At 37.6% G+C, this 15,710-nt stretch overlaps 1 long non-coding RNA gene across 1 annotated transcript in view; it reads right to left on the bottom strand.

Annotated features, from left to right (window-relative positions):
• Positions 1–15,449, bottom strand: part of LOC138402649 (uncharacterized) — a 305,836-nt gene extending 290,387 nt beyond the window's left edge. The window contains exon 1 of the long non-coding RNA XR_011237008.1: positions 15,440–15,449. This is a non-coding gene — a long non-coding RNA (uncharacterized lncRNA). The remainder of the gene's footprint in view (positions 1–15,439) is intronic.
• Between the last annotated feature and the right edge of the window lie 261 nt (positions 15,450–15,710).

Here is a 15,710-nt window from a genome sequence, read left to right as displayed (position 1 = left end):
TATTAGCCATGTTAAATGACTAATATTCCCCTTCCTACTCCAATTACCTAATGCAATTCAAATTGAAACTGACTCAACAAGGAAACGAACTCGGAACTTCATGCCTTGAAAGCCCCGGATTACGCTGCTGAGCTCATAAAGACATGAAAGCTTTTCTAATTAAAACATACCATACAAACATCTTACTTAAGTACTTTTATGTGCGAATAAGGGTCAAAACACACGATACTTCTAGGGATCAGCTATTTTGCGTGTGCATCGATGCTGCAGGCCCAGAGCCAAACGCTGGTCAATTCTAAACTTCAAAGTTTGGAATATCGGCACAAAGTTGCATGTCTATCGGTATTTTACACGATATATTTTGGAGAGTGTGCTGATTAACTTTTCGACCTCCTTCATCTTTCTACTATCGTACCGCAAGGCATCGCCAAGGTCTGCACCCGTACATAGTCGAAATTCCACGGATACGTACGAAGCTATTTGCCTCCTCATATTTAATTCGAACAGCTAACATTTGGAACACCCTTCCAGCATCAGTTTTCCCCTCCAACTATAATATGGGTACCTTCAAGTCAAGAGTGGATAGTGCCCTTGCCACCAGGTCTGATTGCAGCCAAGCCCTGGTCTATAACATAAAAAAGTCACACTTAATCGCTGCGACAGACGTTGCGTGTGTAAAGTAAAAACGTTTACCTACTGCATAGCATTCGATACTAACACTCAAAAGTTTGCAGTAAGTAGATAGTTTAATACCAAACACTTCGTGCTTCTTCTAGCTACCATAAACTATCAAAATACGGAGTTAAAAGTTCAAATCAAGTAAAGCGATCAAATCGCCAATTGTGATTCTAAAAGTATTGTGTATGCTTTTACCCTAAGCTCTGGCTCCTACGAGTAGTATGCGCTCCGTTCCAGGAAGAGTAAAGTGCGGTAAATTCGGTGCAAGTTGAGATTGCAGTCCATTGTTTGTTGTGATTGGAATTGTTTTGGTTCTAACATGGTAGAGTTTAACACTGTTCTCTCTCTATTCTCTGTTTATTTTTGTTCAATGCCATGTTCATATTATGTATGACAAATATAATAAAGGTAAGAAATGCAGCTGATGACTTGATTCACATCTTTTGCACGTGGAATGCCCTTCCGCGTCCGTGGTTCCTGCTAAGTATAACTTAAATAGGTACCTCGAAGGCAACTTCTAAAAGACAAGCTCACTCCAACTCTCTGTGTCTCAGGCATGATTGTAGTCAAGCGCAAACCTATCTCACAATTAAAAAAAACTTTAGTATAAAGCTAGGTCACAAGAACATAGTGAGTTCACTATGTTCTTGTGAGTATATTTTATTATTAGTCAGGTGATGACTAGCAAGTCAGGCCTAGTCCTAGTCCTAGACCTAGGTCTACTCAATTGTTATTATGTATTTGTTCTTTATCTGTATTATTATTATTTTCTGAGTTCTTATTTAATTTGTGTCATCACTCGGCAACTTAAAGGCAATAAAATTTATGATTTGATTTAATTTGATATTAGAATAAACTGAGGGCAGTTATTGGACTGTGAATTAGATTTAAAAATAATCATAAGTAGAAGTTTGAGATGGAATAATATTACTTATTAGCTCATAGGCTAGATGGTAGTACCAATAAAGCTGCCTTTATATAATGTGGGGCTTTATGGTAGGAAAATAAAAGTATTAACCTAAGTGTCCACTTGCAATAAAACTTATTGAAATCAGCTGCCATTGTCATAATATCTTTCAGCAAGTTAGCAACTTATTTTGCTGAAATTGACATGCTGTGAGCAGTGGCGTGCAGGTCATAGAGGCATAAATGCACTGCTTACCCCAGTTGTAATAGCTCAATGCAAATTTTACATTATGACCTGCCAGTAAACAGGTTCCTACCTAACTAATGCCTACCCTGGCTTCAAACCCTGTGCACGCCACTGGCTGTGAGCGGACTTGTATGCCTTAATGCTTCAGAAATTGGCTGCGAGCTGCAAAACACGTTTAAAATACTTGTTAAATAAGTCATCAACGGGTATGCACATAATTGTTTCTGTATGAATCCTCTTTATACATCGATGTATGTAGGTATTTGTGCTCTTCATAATTTAATTAAACGGATGACGTTCCTTGCGTTCCAATAATGAGAATCGCAAGCGTTCGTGTTTCATCAGGCAATTTAAATTTCTCATTAAAACCTTTAATTATTCATAAGTGTCATCACAAATTACTGAAGAACTTCCAGGCTATAAAGTTCCATTTCAGTTTTTTCATTACTCAAACATTGTTTTGTAATACGATAATTTTTTTAATGGAACTGAAAATGGTCTTGCGTGTAAATATCATCTCTGAGCCCTTGAAAATAGGTGCAGTTCAATCCTGTGTGCTTGTATAAGTCCCGCAAATTGCTATTGCGCTGGAACCATGTCTCATTGAAATGACGTCATTTGGACGTCAGCCAAAATAAGAATATACCATCAGCTCGAAACTTCAGTCTAGTGCTGAGGTCTCTAAAATGGCGGCCACGCGCATTAGCGATTCGCGGGACTTATATGAGAGAGGGAGTGTGATACATCGATGGTATAGTATGAGATTTTACATCTCATCAACGCTGAAAACACTTCAGCGTCAAACTTGACCGTAACTACCTTGTTTTAAAGCTTTAGTTCATCCATACATGATTAGGTATAGCCAGCACTCCAGATGGAAACCTTGTGAAATTAATGAATTGACTGACTGAATTTTTGACTTAAAATCGAGAACCTAAGGTCCATTTTGCTCTGACGTTATTGTGTTTCGACGCTCGAAAGCTATCAATGTTGGTGAGATGTAAAATCTCATACTAAGCACACTGGCATCATATTATGCCGTCTCGTTGCTGCAGCTTTCAGTTTTCATACACGCATACTGCACCTAGATTGCAAAAATGCACAGTCAGTCAGTCTTGTCACCTTTGGTATTAATAGGAAGCTTACCTGAGCATAGAGCAACATCTAGAACGCTTTCAGATGATCAGCTAACTCAGTGTCTAGCACTGAATGATAGCCACTGACGTTGGTTTTTTTTTTTTTTTGTTGCACACTAGCATCGTGTATTTTAGCACATAAGTACGCATAGTGTACTGTATATAGACAGCAAAACTGCTCAATCATCCGGTCACGGGACCAAGGTTGATAAGTACCTTTGGTTTTAAAGGAAGCCTGAAACACTTTGAAATCTAATATTCCATTCGGTTGATAGGAGAAAAGAATAGGATTGGCTTGTGACGGAGTTGATGCGACAAAGTTCCGCTTAAAAGAGCTCCGGCGATGTTAACGTTGTTCCGAAGTGGGATGACATTAAGATTCGATTAACTGCCCACTCCCCTTCCGTTCACGTAAGCTAAGCGGTTGTACGGCCATTAACTACGCGGATATACTTAGTTAAAATTCTATTAATGATCTATCGTTCTAATGTTAACTAGATTAGTTTTTTAATAAAAATAGCGAGCAAACGAGCAGGCGACGCACCTGATGTTAAATGTTTACCGCCGCTCATGAACATAGAACACGCATCAGAGAGAGCTATGGCTAGAGCTACATTATTAGCTGCTCCAGACTTTCCAACGACATCTAGTTAATTAATGGAACATTTGGTTTGCTACGTTTCGCGTGAAGCGAATTTTCGCAATTCCAATCAGAAATACGAAAATTCACTTTCCGTGACAAACCACTAGTGAAATATCAGTGCTATTGATCTTGATCATAATTCCTAGTTATGTTAATCTTTATCTTTACTAATATTATAAAGAGGTACAGTTTATAAGTTTATTTATAGGAAGCCTAATAAACCCTATATAAACCACCTAATAAGCTGGTGTCATGGCCCCTGAATCGCGAACTTCGAGCGGTTTTTCTAAGTGAAAACAAATGCTCACTTGCCACCCGTCGAGAAGAGCTCAGCTATTTATTCAAATAAAACTAGAGTAGGTACATAAGAACCCCTCGCTTAGAAGGAGCTTAGTGAAATGAAATAGCTCGATGCATTCTTGCTTTTAGCACGTTGTCAAATATTTTACTTTTTCTTCGTATGAAAATGTTCATTTATACGCAGCTTATATTTTATTCGCAGTTTCTTAAGACACTGGTTTCTTCAAAACTTCATTCCAGACAAAGACAATGTGCAGACTTAACTCTTTTAACATTTGAATAAAATGTGGACTTACTGTAAAGGTTATTAATATGTGATAGTTAATAATACTTAGTTCAACATTTTCAGCACCAGAGGAATCGCCAAAGCGTTGCCGGCCTTTCGGAAATTTGTTGGTCTGTCTCTTGAATAACCCCATGTTGTACCTAATCTAGTGGGAACACCGCCGAAGGGAGTTGATTCCACAGTTTGCATGTGCGTGGAAAAAAGGGTCTGGCACAACTGATGATGGCATCTGGTGATTGGTTGATATAGATTTTGCTCACGACACTTTCAACTTTGAACGTGACCGCAATCCAAACAAATGAATCTAAATATCAACAAAATAATACTTATTGTGGTATGGACCAGTAAATTCACATATTTTAGTTAGTATGCTAAGAAATTATCTGGTTACTCGTACTTTTGCATTATCTTATAAAGTTAATCTACCCTAACCATGCGAACATTACTTTGAAATATTGTACGCCGTTTATATTTAAACACCTCTCGAGGTGCGAACTCGCGAAGGTCGGGCTGGGAGTGAGTTGACTAACAATGATTGATGTTCGCATTACTCGCGACGACTCGCGTAACTCGGTGTTTCTCGAGCAAATCTTTATACCTTATGACACAATTCGGATAATTACTTGTTTAATTCGGCGGTCGTAAAGAATATACGTCAACTACAAAAACATGAATTGTCTGTAGAGCGCTGCAAAACTGAGATATTTTTTAAATAACAAAGCTAGTTCATAATACATTAAGCCATTTACTGGGAAATAGATAAAACTACTTTAATTGTGTTTTTTTCCCAAAATACAGTAGACGTCTTTACCTACTTACGGAAAACTACTGTACCCGTAGTACAAGATTTTACGTCTCACCAAACGAAACCAAATTCGAGAGTCGAAATACTTCCGCGTTACAGTAAACTGGATCTTATATACCTTGTTTTAAAGCTCAAGTTTGTTTACACTTCTACAGCCAGCGCTCCAAGCGGAAACATTGCGAAATTAAAATCAGTGGCATTGAATATTTGACTTCAATTCAAGGCTGTTTAGGTCCATTTTACTGTAACGCGGAAGTATTTTGACTCTCGAATTTGGTTTGGTTTGGTGAGACGTAAAATCTTGTACTACGGGTACAGAATATGTTCGTTTGTTCTTACTTGGTGATTTTTTAAGAAATGTGTGTAATTTCCAGAAAACATCGGGAAATAATAAGTATTTAGTTTAAACACCTCTCGAGGTGCGAACTCGCGAAGGTCGGACTGGGAGTGAGTTGACTAACAATGATTGATGTTCGCATTACTCGCGACGACTCGCGTAACTCGGTGTCTCGAGCAAATCTCCTACTAAATGGCATAATTCGGATAATAATACGAAATCTTCTCTTAATCTCTAAAAAGTATCAGACAAGTTAAATCCTTTTTAGGGTTCCGTACCTCAAAAGGAAAAAGGAACACTTACAGGATCACTTTTCTGTCGTCTGTCTGTCAAATGATGAAATTTCACACTAAAAACGTAGCTATCTACGCGGGTATGCGCCTTTAAATTGAAGGCAGCTTTTGTGTTGCCTACTTCAGATATGCTTCAGATGCATGGACGCAAAGAATTCCCGTACTAAAAACGGGCAAACGGGGCAACGAAATATACTTGTACACTACTTCCTTTGTTTCAGTATTCCCTGTACGCTTTCTAAGCGAATAAAAGGCGGCAGTTAAATTGAAATATGTACACGATGCGCCCGTGTACGTGAAGCCACATCGGAATTTCTGGCTCTTAAGAGTAGTTTACACAGTGCGAGCTGCTAACTAACCAGTAGACAGCTGCTGCTCAAATTATATACGTCAGTAACAGTGTCAGTAGCAGTACTCGTATGTAAAAAGCTGTGATAGAGCCTAGTGGATAAGACGTCCGCCTCCTATTCTTCCTATTCACTTTTAATTTTTCGGAATTATGTGTTTTAAGCAATTAAATATCACATGTTTTAACGGTGAAGTAAAACATCACAAACAAACATGTTTTCAAAAGTGTGTGAAGTCTGCCAATCTGCACTTGGCCAGCGTGGTAGAGTATGGCCAAAAACCTTTCTCATTCTCAGAGGAGACCCGTGCTCTATAGTGAGCCGTTAATGGGTTGATGATGATGATGATATCAGTAGGTCGGCTCCGTTTAGCTGTTTTCACGATGAGCGTAGCTGCCTAGTCTCTTGCGAGTTGTGTGCTGCCACTGCCACAGTCTGCACTGTCGAGCTATAAACTGGCGAGCTACTGCTGGATGCGTCCGAAAAATATGAGTGACATGTGAGCTGCAGCCATATAATGCTGCAGGGGGGAATATGAGCAGGCAAGTGAAAACCAAAAATGTTGAAGAACTTGGAAGCGAACTATTTGTCCAACTCGCAAGAGCGAGTAACTCGTATGATACGTCCAAACAGTGCGAGTTACTTGTTGCAGCTCTACTGACCGGGCCAGTTCGCACTGTGTAAGCCAGGCATAACACCTCCAACTTTGCGACTCAGTGCCACTGAACGAGTTGCCAGTTTTATTCGTGTGTGACAATTGAGTTAGGTTGTTATATAGGTATTTTTGTGTACAAACTAGGCTGCAGAGAGTTATTTGAAATAATATCAGCTTGCATATTTTCTGACTTAAATTACAGCCAACAACTTCGTTCGCGGGGACTACACAAATTTCAAATCGCTATTTCACCTCCTTTGGTGTTAAATTTTCAAAAATCCTTTTTTAGTCTACGTCATAAGCTATGTGTATGGCAAGTTTCAGCCCAATCCATCCAGTAGTTATATTTTGACCATAAAATACTTTAAAATCCTGCAAGATTGCACACCTAGTTGAACGACCGCACGCACCAGCTGATTCGAGGCTCGAGCCGCGCAAGCGGAAGCGCACGCGATTGACGCTAGCCGTCCCGTTCGCTCACAGCCGCTTACTTAGGGTGACCATGTTGTTGCTAGGACAATGACTCAACACAACAAGCATATGACTTCGTTCATCAAATATTTTTGAAATTTTGTGTATAATATATTCTTTACTAGCTGATGCCCACGACTTCGTCCGCGTGGAATTAGGTTTTTAAAAATCCCGTGGAAACTCTTTGATTTTCCGGGATAAAAAGTAGCCTATGTCACTCTCATACCTATACCCATGCAAAATGCACGTCAATCCGTTGCACCGTTGCGACGTGATTGAATGACAAACCAACAAACAAACACACTTTCGCATTTATAATAAGGGTACTGATAATATTAGTTAGGTATCCCCGAGCGCTTTAGACAAAGTCGCAGGAAAAAGCTAGAGAGTTAGTACATGAAATAGGCACATAATGTAAAGTTAAAAGCGGCGGGAAGCGGTTAGAGTGCTTGGATTATTGCCAGAAAGGTCATTGGTTTGATTCTGAGCACATTATGTCCCTTCAATAATTTACATGTTTGCATAAGATTCACTTATATAAAATTTTAATGCACGCAAAAATCACTATACCTACCTTTAAAAACACACACACACACACACACACACACACACACACATACAAACTTTTGCCTTTATAATAATGAGTGTGAATTATAAGAAATTGCGGAAGTTACTTATTTGCCGGTGGACACTTAGCCATAAAATAAAATATCAAAAACGCGTTTGGGATAAGTACTCTGGATATAATATTTTTAAGTATTCGATCGTAAAGTGTAACAAAATTGGAGTTTTTATAAGGTCACGGTTGATTTCAATACATAATAGAAACATAAAAATACCAATATTTTATTTCACATAAAAAGAGTAGCCATCAAAATATTTTTAAGCACGTAGCGAAATAACGCGTATCATACGCCCGATAGGTCCTCCCTAAAATTCCACCCCGTAACCACAGATTAAAGAATATCGTAGATAGAGTCCTTGCGAACAAAATACGTGTTTATAAAATTCGATAAGTATTTTTACGGAATTCGTGATTTCACGGATGAATGCACAAACGCCCCTACAAATCGGCTTTTAAACGGCTTAGCATAATAATTACGATATAATGTTAATATAATGTAATAATTAATAATTATTTTATTATTCATAGTATGTTATCATTGTGGCTTATTCTGTTGCAACTACACAATAATTTCTAAACTAAATTGACAGGCCTAAATCTGTCATTTTCTGAAGGGAGCATTATGAAAGAGATATACAAAATATTTAGACCTATCATTTCAGTTTACTTTAGAGATTGTATACAACAGAATCAGCTACAATAGTCCTGATTCTGAGCACAACTAAATTTCGCATCCTCTTCTTACTAATGTAATATGAGAAGGATAGACACAGTTCGGCAGTTTTAAATTTAAATTAGAGCTGTCAAACATTGTGACTTTAGCTGCCAGTCGCAAGCCCATTGTTTACCTAAATTTGTAGATTAACTTAAATTTAGAGTCTTTAAATGTAAAATTCATGGCCGTTTTATGCAATATTAAGAAGAATAAAAATTCAGATATTCTAAATTTAGTTTAGAGTAAGACAACAGAATCGGCGCCATTGTGTTAAATTTTTAGATGCCTGTCTATCCTTCATTAGTCTGAGCCCGTATCAAAATCTGCTTTTACACCGACACTCAACCAGCGGCCGGCCAGTGCTAGAGATTAAACGGCTCACACGTGACACCACATTATTGCCACGTTTTATGTTTCCGTAAATCCCCCGTAAACGCTATACAATGGACTAAAATCTGAATGGCTGAAACTTGTAAGTGTTAAACATGACTTTTTTTATTTTTTTATACACGTCAAAAGGGAGACGATAAATGCATTTGGGATAAGACATTGCGTATCCGCTCGTACTTTACTTAAAACATAGCAGAACCGACTTTTATGCAGTTTTAAATACCTCACATCAATATAGATTTAACACCAAACGTTGGCATCCTCTGGCCCCCATTACACTAAGTAAGCATCCGTTCCCACTCACAACCACTAGAGTCGCACTCGACTGATTTTTTTAGACTAAACGACTCGAACGTCAAACCACATTATTGCCACGTTTTATAGATTGGCGTGTATTGGAGACAACTTCCCCAGCAGGAAAACTCCATGAGTCTCAGCTAATTATCCAGTGTAATATGCTTTCTCTTTAGTCGACGGATCGCCTGCGGCATTGTCAACTGCACTGCTAGGGCCCAGGCGATTTGAATGGTGCTTTTTAATTATACTTCATGCTTTGTCCTCGGAATTAGATTAGATTACAAGTAGTAACACCATTGGTGTTGCCAATCCTGCACTGTATTTGAGTTTTTTTTTTTCGTGGGTTCGGTGTCCCGAACAGAACAGTATAGAACCACGTTGTCCAGAATAGAACAGTAATTTTCATTCATTATGCAAATTAGATTCTGAAACTAGTTTAGGAAGAAAAATTAAGTCTTTTATATAATTTCGTACCGGAGTTCATTGTATACGGAAATCCACTAGTGTACAATATACATTTGCATAACAAGCAGCTAGTATTAGAAGAGATTTGCTGCTGGTATGCTGTTGAAATTAACTGCGAGTAAAATAAATCGAGCTTGCTTGGGAATGCCATCTGGACTTTCATATTACACTAAGACTCATTATGCACCGGGCAAGTCAGTCGACGGCGAAAGTTAGTATTTGTATTTTTGGTACAGTAGGTACGTCACTCATACCTATATGACGTTTTGTCGGTCCCAACGCTCTACAAAAATCTGCTATCTTCTTCTAAATGTCGATGTACCTACAGTACTTTCGGCCGCGTATATTATGGAAGATGAAGTGCCTATGCGCACAGAGTTTCGGCGACTTCGTGCGCATAGACACGACAACTACCATAGTAAATTACAGATTCTACGGTCGCCGTCGATTGTCGAAGTCTTGGTCTAAGATCCTGTCGCATGACAGGCGGTTTAAGTTACGATACGGTTACCGTGTCAATACAAGTAAAAATAGGCTGCACAAGCCTGTTAACTTTGGACCAGTATTTTACATTTGATGATGGAAGAATATTAACATGTAAGTACTACAGCTCGTGAGTTTCTTGCTGGTTCGTCTCGGTAGGAATAACATTCTGAACCAGTGGTAAAATTTTTTGACGATACAAAAGCAGAAAAACTCTTTCTATTTCTATTTCAACCCATTGCTTTTTATTGGCAGTCAAAGTTTTGGGCCGTGCTCACTTTGCGTGCATTTTCGTACGGAATTCGTTCGTGCGTATTATAAGTACGACCAACTTGCACCCAGTGTGAGCTTTCCTGTAGTACCCATAGATCTTAAAGGATTATTCGTGCCTTTTGAAAGAAAGAAAGAAAAAAAAACATAAATTTGACAAATCCGGTATAGGTACTCGTATGTAAAGTTTCCTGTATAGGTAAAGGCTAGATTTTTAGAAAACCTAACGAGAGCGATATCGCGGGTGATCGCTAGTGGATTGATAAAACTGCGATGCCCCATCCAGCCATCCAATTATAATTTTTTTTTCATTTCGTCTAAATTCTTTATAAAATAACGAAATCGCATTTAAAAAGCGGGCGTGGTCCATATTACATTCAAAATTTGAAACATTCAGTTTAAGGTATAAATTTAAAGCCTACCCTCTGATGAAATTCTCCCTTTTATATCGACTGAGTTATCGCCCTTTGCTCTGTCGCTAATGTGTTTCATCTATCATCCGAATCTCCTCGATATTGGATTTTTTCTTTGAAATGCTATTTCGTGACGTTTTTACAGTTCACTTCGCGCTAGCGTTCACTTTTCATGTTACTACGGAATATAAAGTACATATTTCTAACAATACAGACAGTCTTTTGAATATAAACTGAATCGATACTAAGTATTTGCTTTACATACATATAACATAACCTATGTATGCGAAAGTGTGGTTGTTTATCTCTGTCTGCAACCTTTTTACAGCCCATCCGTTTAATTGATTTTGACGGGTACATAGGTAGGAATAGGAGAGACAAAAAGTTCCTATGGGATTTTAAAACAAGCCAAACCAAAGTCATTACCAGCGTCATCTAGTATTGTATAATTTAAATTTTATTATTAAAGTTAGACGATGTTGATGATCTGTAACTTAAAAAAGAAAAAGAGCGACCTTTTTAAACTTTACTATTGAACAAGTCATAAATGAAGTGGCCAGAAATGCCTGAGTACCAGTATATCATAAGTAATAAATAATATTTTATTATAGTGTGTTTTACCCTTTATGCCGCAGATATAATAATTATAATTAATGAAATAACAAAGCAAGAATTTGCTATATGGATAGAAAGGCCTGTAATCTCACAAGAGGCTTACATCTTTGTAAAGCAGATTATTTGAATATATGAAAAGGTTTACTGGGCGATTTCCTGGACCTACTTATAGAACTTCGTATGTGTATAACTTATAATATTACATTCAAATGAATTTATAAATAATGAGTAGGTATACCAATCCATCTGTTAATCCGCACTGGGCCAGTGTGGCAGAGTATGGCCTTAACCCTCCTCATTCTGAGAGGAGCTATTTATGTAAATCGCTGTCCTTGTCCCGCTTGATTTACGTATAGTACCGTCTTGTCAATAATATATGATTAGAATTTTAAAGTTTATATAAATTATTGTTGGGTAGTTGAAAGTTTAATACGTAGTATTCGTTAGGAAAGGCATTTCGAACCAGTGGTAGATACATCTGACGATTTTAAAAATACTTGTAAAGTTTAAATACTGAATAAAAAATATTTTTATTTATTTATTTACGTAGCTGTACAAACTACAACTTATGATAAAACAATCTGCTTCGTTTTGTTAATAAAGATACGCAGTGGAGGTGTCCTCATGCTTCATAATATTTACCACCAGAGGGCAGCAGGGTATAAATTTCGTTGCAACCACGAATTTATAGAGCAAGTGCCTACGTGCAGCGGAGAGCGAAATATCATGATAAATGGCGCATTACGTGCGCAATAGCTTTATTATTATTGGTTAAGAATAACATGACTATTAGATTTTATGCACATTGGACCTAATAAATTGTAAGGATTCTAGAGGTGTATGGCAAGAGATGAACCCATGCAATGGTAAGGATAAAGGCCAAGTAGCATGACAGGTGGTAAAAGTTACACAACTTTTACCGCGTTAATAAAAAAGCAAAATAAATAGTATCAAATATGAGTTTTTCTAGTCCTGGACTAAAATTTTATCTTTCAACTCAAATCAAAGTTATTTATTCAAAATACAATGTACATTCTTTGATTTACAATTAATTGTTGAATTTGTACGATAATAGTGACATTAATTATTGCGTAAACTTAAAACTAAAGCTACGAGGGCGAGGGTTCCAATTAATCATGGAAGCACATGAGTAGATATATGGAAGCATACTTGTGCTACCCGCTTTGCTTTTTTTTGACGGTTAAAGTTAACCGCCTATTATGCAACTGGACTTTAGGCATAAAAAATTATATTATCACTAGCTGATGCCCGCGACTTCATCCGCGTGTAATTAGGTTTTTTAAAAATCCGGTGGGAACTCTTTGATTTAATCCGTTGCACCGTTGGGACGTGATTGAAGGACAAACCAGCAAACTAATAAACCAACAAACTACACACTTTCGCATTTATAGTAAGGGTACTGATTTAACCAAAAAGCACTAGCACTGCAATTTGCTTTATCAAAGCTCCAAGGCGGATAGCTCTACAGCTAGTGAAGCAAATTGCTATCCCTAAAACTGAAGTTTGGCAGTCAATATTTGAAAAAGCTAGCTCACTCCCTTGTGTCGAGCATCCATTTGACTATTGCATCCATATTTCAGCGAACAGTTCTAGCTCGGAATGTTTTACAGTGGTTTTGCAAGGTTCTTTATAAATTAAAGTTGCAAATTACAAGTCAAGTGCATCAATAAACTAAGTTGAAATCTAGCAAACGTTTACTATTTACTCTACAGGGATCAGAATGCGATCAAAAACTTAGAGCTATGGTTATACTACCTAAACACAATCCGAAACCAATAACTTTTGCCTCTTTTTGTTGTTTTAGTGATTTAGTATTTTTTAAACCCGCAATGTATAGCGTGCAAAACTCGGGTCAATGCCCTGCCTAGGATATGCCATTGACTCCGAGTGACCTATTTCCGGAACGTTCGTTGACCTCTAGCGTCAGTCAGATGTTTTATTTGTAATATATCGGGAAATTTTACAAAATATAGGAAATTTTTTCCGGCGTTTATTTTGTGGTATCATATATTATATATCACTGATCTTACTTGAGTAGGTACTATCACGTGTCTTCGTTTTTGCCAGCGTTCTGGTTACACCCTGTATATTATAAATATTATATGCCCCAGTAAAAATTCTAGCGTTTAACTCAAAAACTACTTTTTGCAGTTTAATACTTTTCAGATGTAGGACGGCAGAATGAACCCCATTAAGAAAGGATTTTTAGAAATCTCGCCAGAGCGAAGCAAGGGCAGGTCAACTAGTGTTGTCTAAACTGGTCAAGTGCGAGTCAGACTCGTTCACGAAGGGTTCCGTACAAGAAATGTAAATGTGACGTAACCATAGGTAAATATCCAAAACCAAACCCAGTCAAATTTCTGTTGCTGCTACCTGTCAAATGTTTGGAAAGAAGCCTATAAGTTTTGGTTCCCCTGACGAGTCTTCACAGACACGATAGACAGACAGACAAACGGGAAACAAAGTGATTCTATAAGGGTTCCTTTTTTGCTGGATTTACGGAACCCTAATTCGGTGTTCTGTATCGAGTTTTACCTGGATATTACAAAGCTTAAAATTGAAACCAGGTGCTTGTACCAATTCGTGGAATTGTACCAAAACTTTACAGTACCTACCTATTCAGAGTTGTTAAACTTCTTGCAGGAACCCGCAGACTGGAGTTGGATGAGATATTGTATTTTGCGGACAGACCTGCAAGACTTGCTCCTAAACTACTTTAAGCTGCAAGCTACGAAGTTTAGTTTTACTTCAATATCTGTCTAGTCCCTATTACTTGTTAATAATTAATCCTTATTTCTGAAAATTGAAAATCAGTACCTTATTTATTATAAATGTGAAAGTGTGTTTGTTTGTTGGTTTATTGGTTTGTTGGTTTGTCCTTCAATCACAACGCAACGGTGCAATGGATTGACGTGATTTTTACATGGGTATAGATAAAGACCTGGAGAGTGACATAGGCTACTTTTTATCCCGGAAAATCAAAGAGTTCCCACAGGATTTTTAATAACCTGATTCCACGCGGACGAAGTCGCGGGCATCAGCTAGTACATTATAATTTAATTCCATGTGACGTCACAGTCGGAATTAACATGGCGGCTACGGTATCATGCGTTTTGAATATAATACAGAACAGATAAGAAAGTGAAATCTTTAAAATTAATTAAGTATATAATTTTGTAAACTGAAATTAACACTTTTCGATTGCTTATTGCTAATACTATTATCTTGATTATATATTTTTAGTTTATTTTGTTATTTATTCCGGAAAATCAAAGAGTTCCCACGGGATTTTTAAAAAACCTAATTCCACGCGGACGAAGTCGTGGGCATCAGCTAGTTAATTAATAAGTGAATCGTCTCGATTCGCCATTTAAATCTCCCTTCTGGCCTGATACACTCATACACCACCCACAGCAGACTTAATTTGGTCGATCCATCGCATGTGCGATCTTCCTTGCCCTCTGGTGCCCAGTACAATAAATCGCTCGATGAAGTCACTCTCACGTCGGGAGAGGTATTCGGAGAACTTTAGTATGCGACTTTGTTGGCTGTACTAACGTTGAAAGATTGTTTAATCCTAGGTGTATATTCCTAAAGGTATTTTTACCAAAAAAATATCGTCTGGAAACTTACCGCTAACCTACCGTTGTTTCACACCCACAGCATTTGCTTTTCACATTAATTTCATTAATGTAAATATTAACTCTAGGAACACTTGCCCGCCGTGTTCTCGCACCAATTTACAGTTTATCCTCTTACCGCTAAGTTTGAATAATACTCCGAATACGTAAATATTATTCTATTGTACACACCTGTTCAAATTGTTTTGTTAAATAACAGGCTCCATTTTTGGAGCTCCGTACCTCAAAAGGAAAAACCGGCCAAGTGCGAGTCAGGCTCGCGCAATGAGGGTTCCGTACTGCAGTCGTATTTTTTCGACATTTTGCACGATAATTCAAAAACTATGATGCATAAAAATAAATAAAAATCTGTTTTAGAATGCACAGGTGAAAACCTTTCATATGATAGTTGATACCCCACTAGATATAGTTACCTTACTAAGAAAATTGAAAATACTAATTATTAGTTTATGACCACACGTAATTTTTTTTTTGTGTGATGTAACCACAAATTCACGGTTTTCAGATTTTAACCTAATAGCAGCTATAAGACCCACCTACCTACCAAATTTCATGATTCTAGGTTAACGGGAAGTACCCTGTAGGTTTCTTGACAGACAGACGGACAGACAGACAACAAAGTGATCCTATAAGGGTTCCGTTTTTCCTTTTGAGGTACGGAACCCTAAAAA

The sequence above is a fragment of the Maniola hyperantus genome, chromosome 8 (genome assembly GCF_902806685.2).
Source record: "Maniola hyperantus chromosome 8, iAphHyp1.2, whole genome shotgun sequence".
Classification (NCBI taxonomy): domain Eukaryota; kingdom Metazoa; phylum Arthropoda; class Insecta; order Lepidoptera; family Nymphalidae; genus Maniola; species Maniola hyperantus.
Note: the sequence above shows the minus strand (reverse complement) of the source record. Positions and strands in the feature narration are given on the sequence as shown.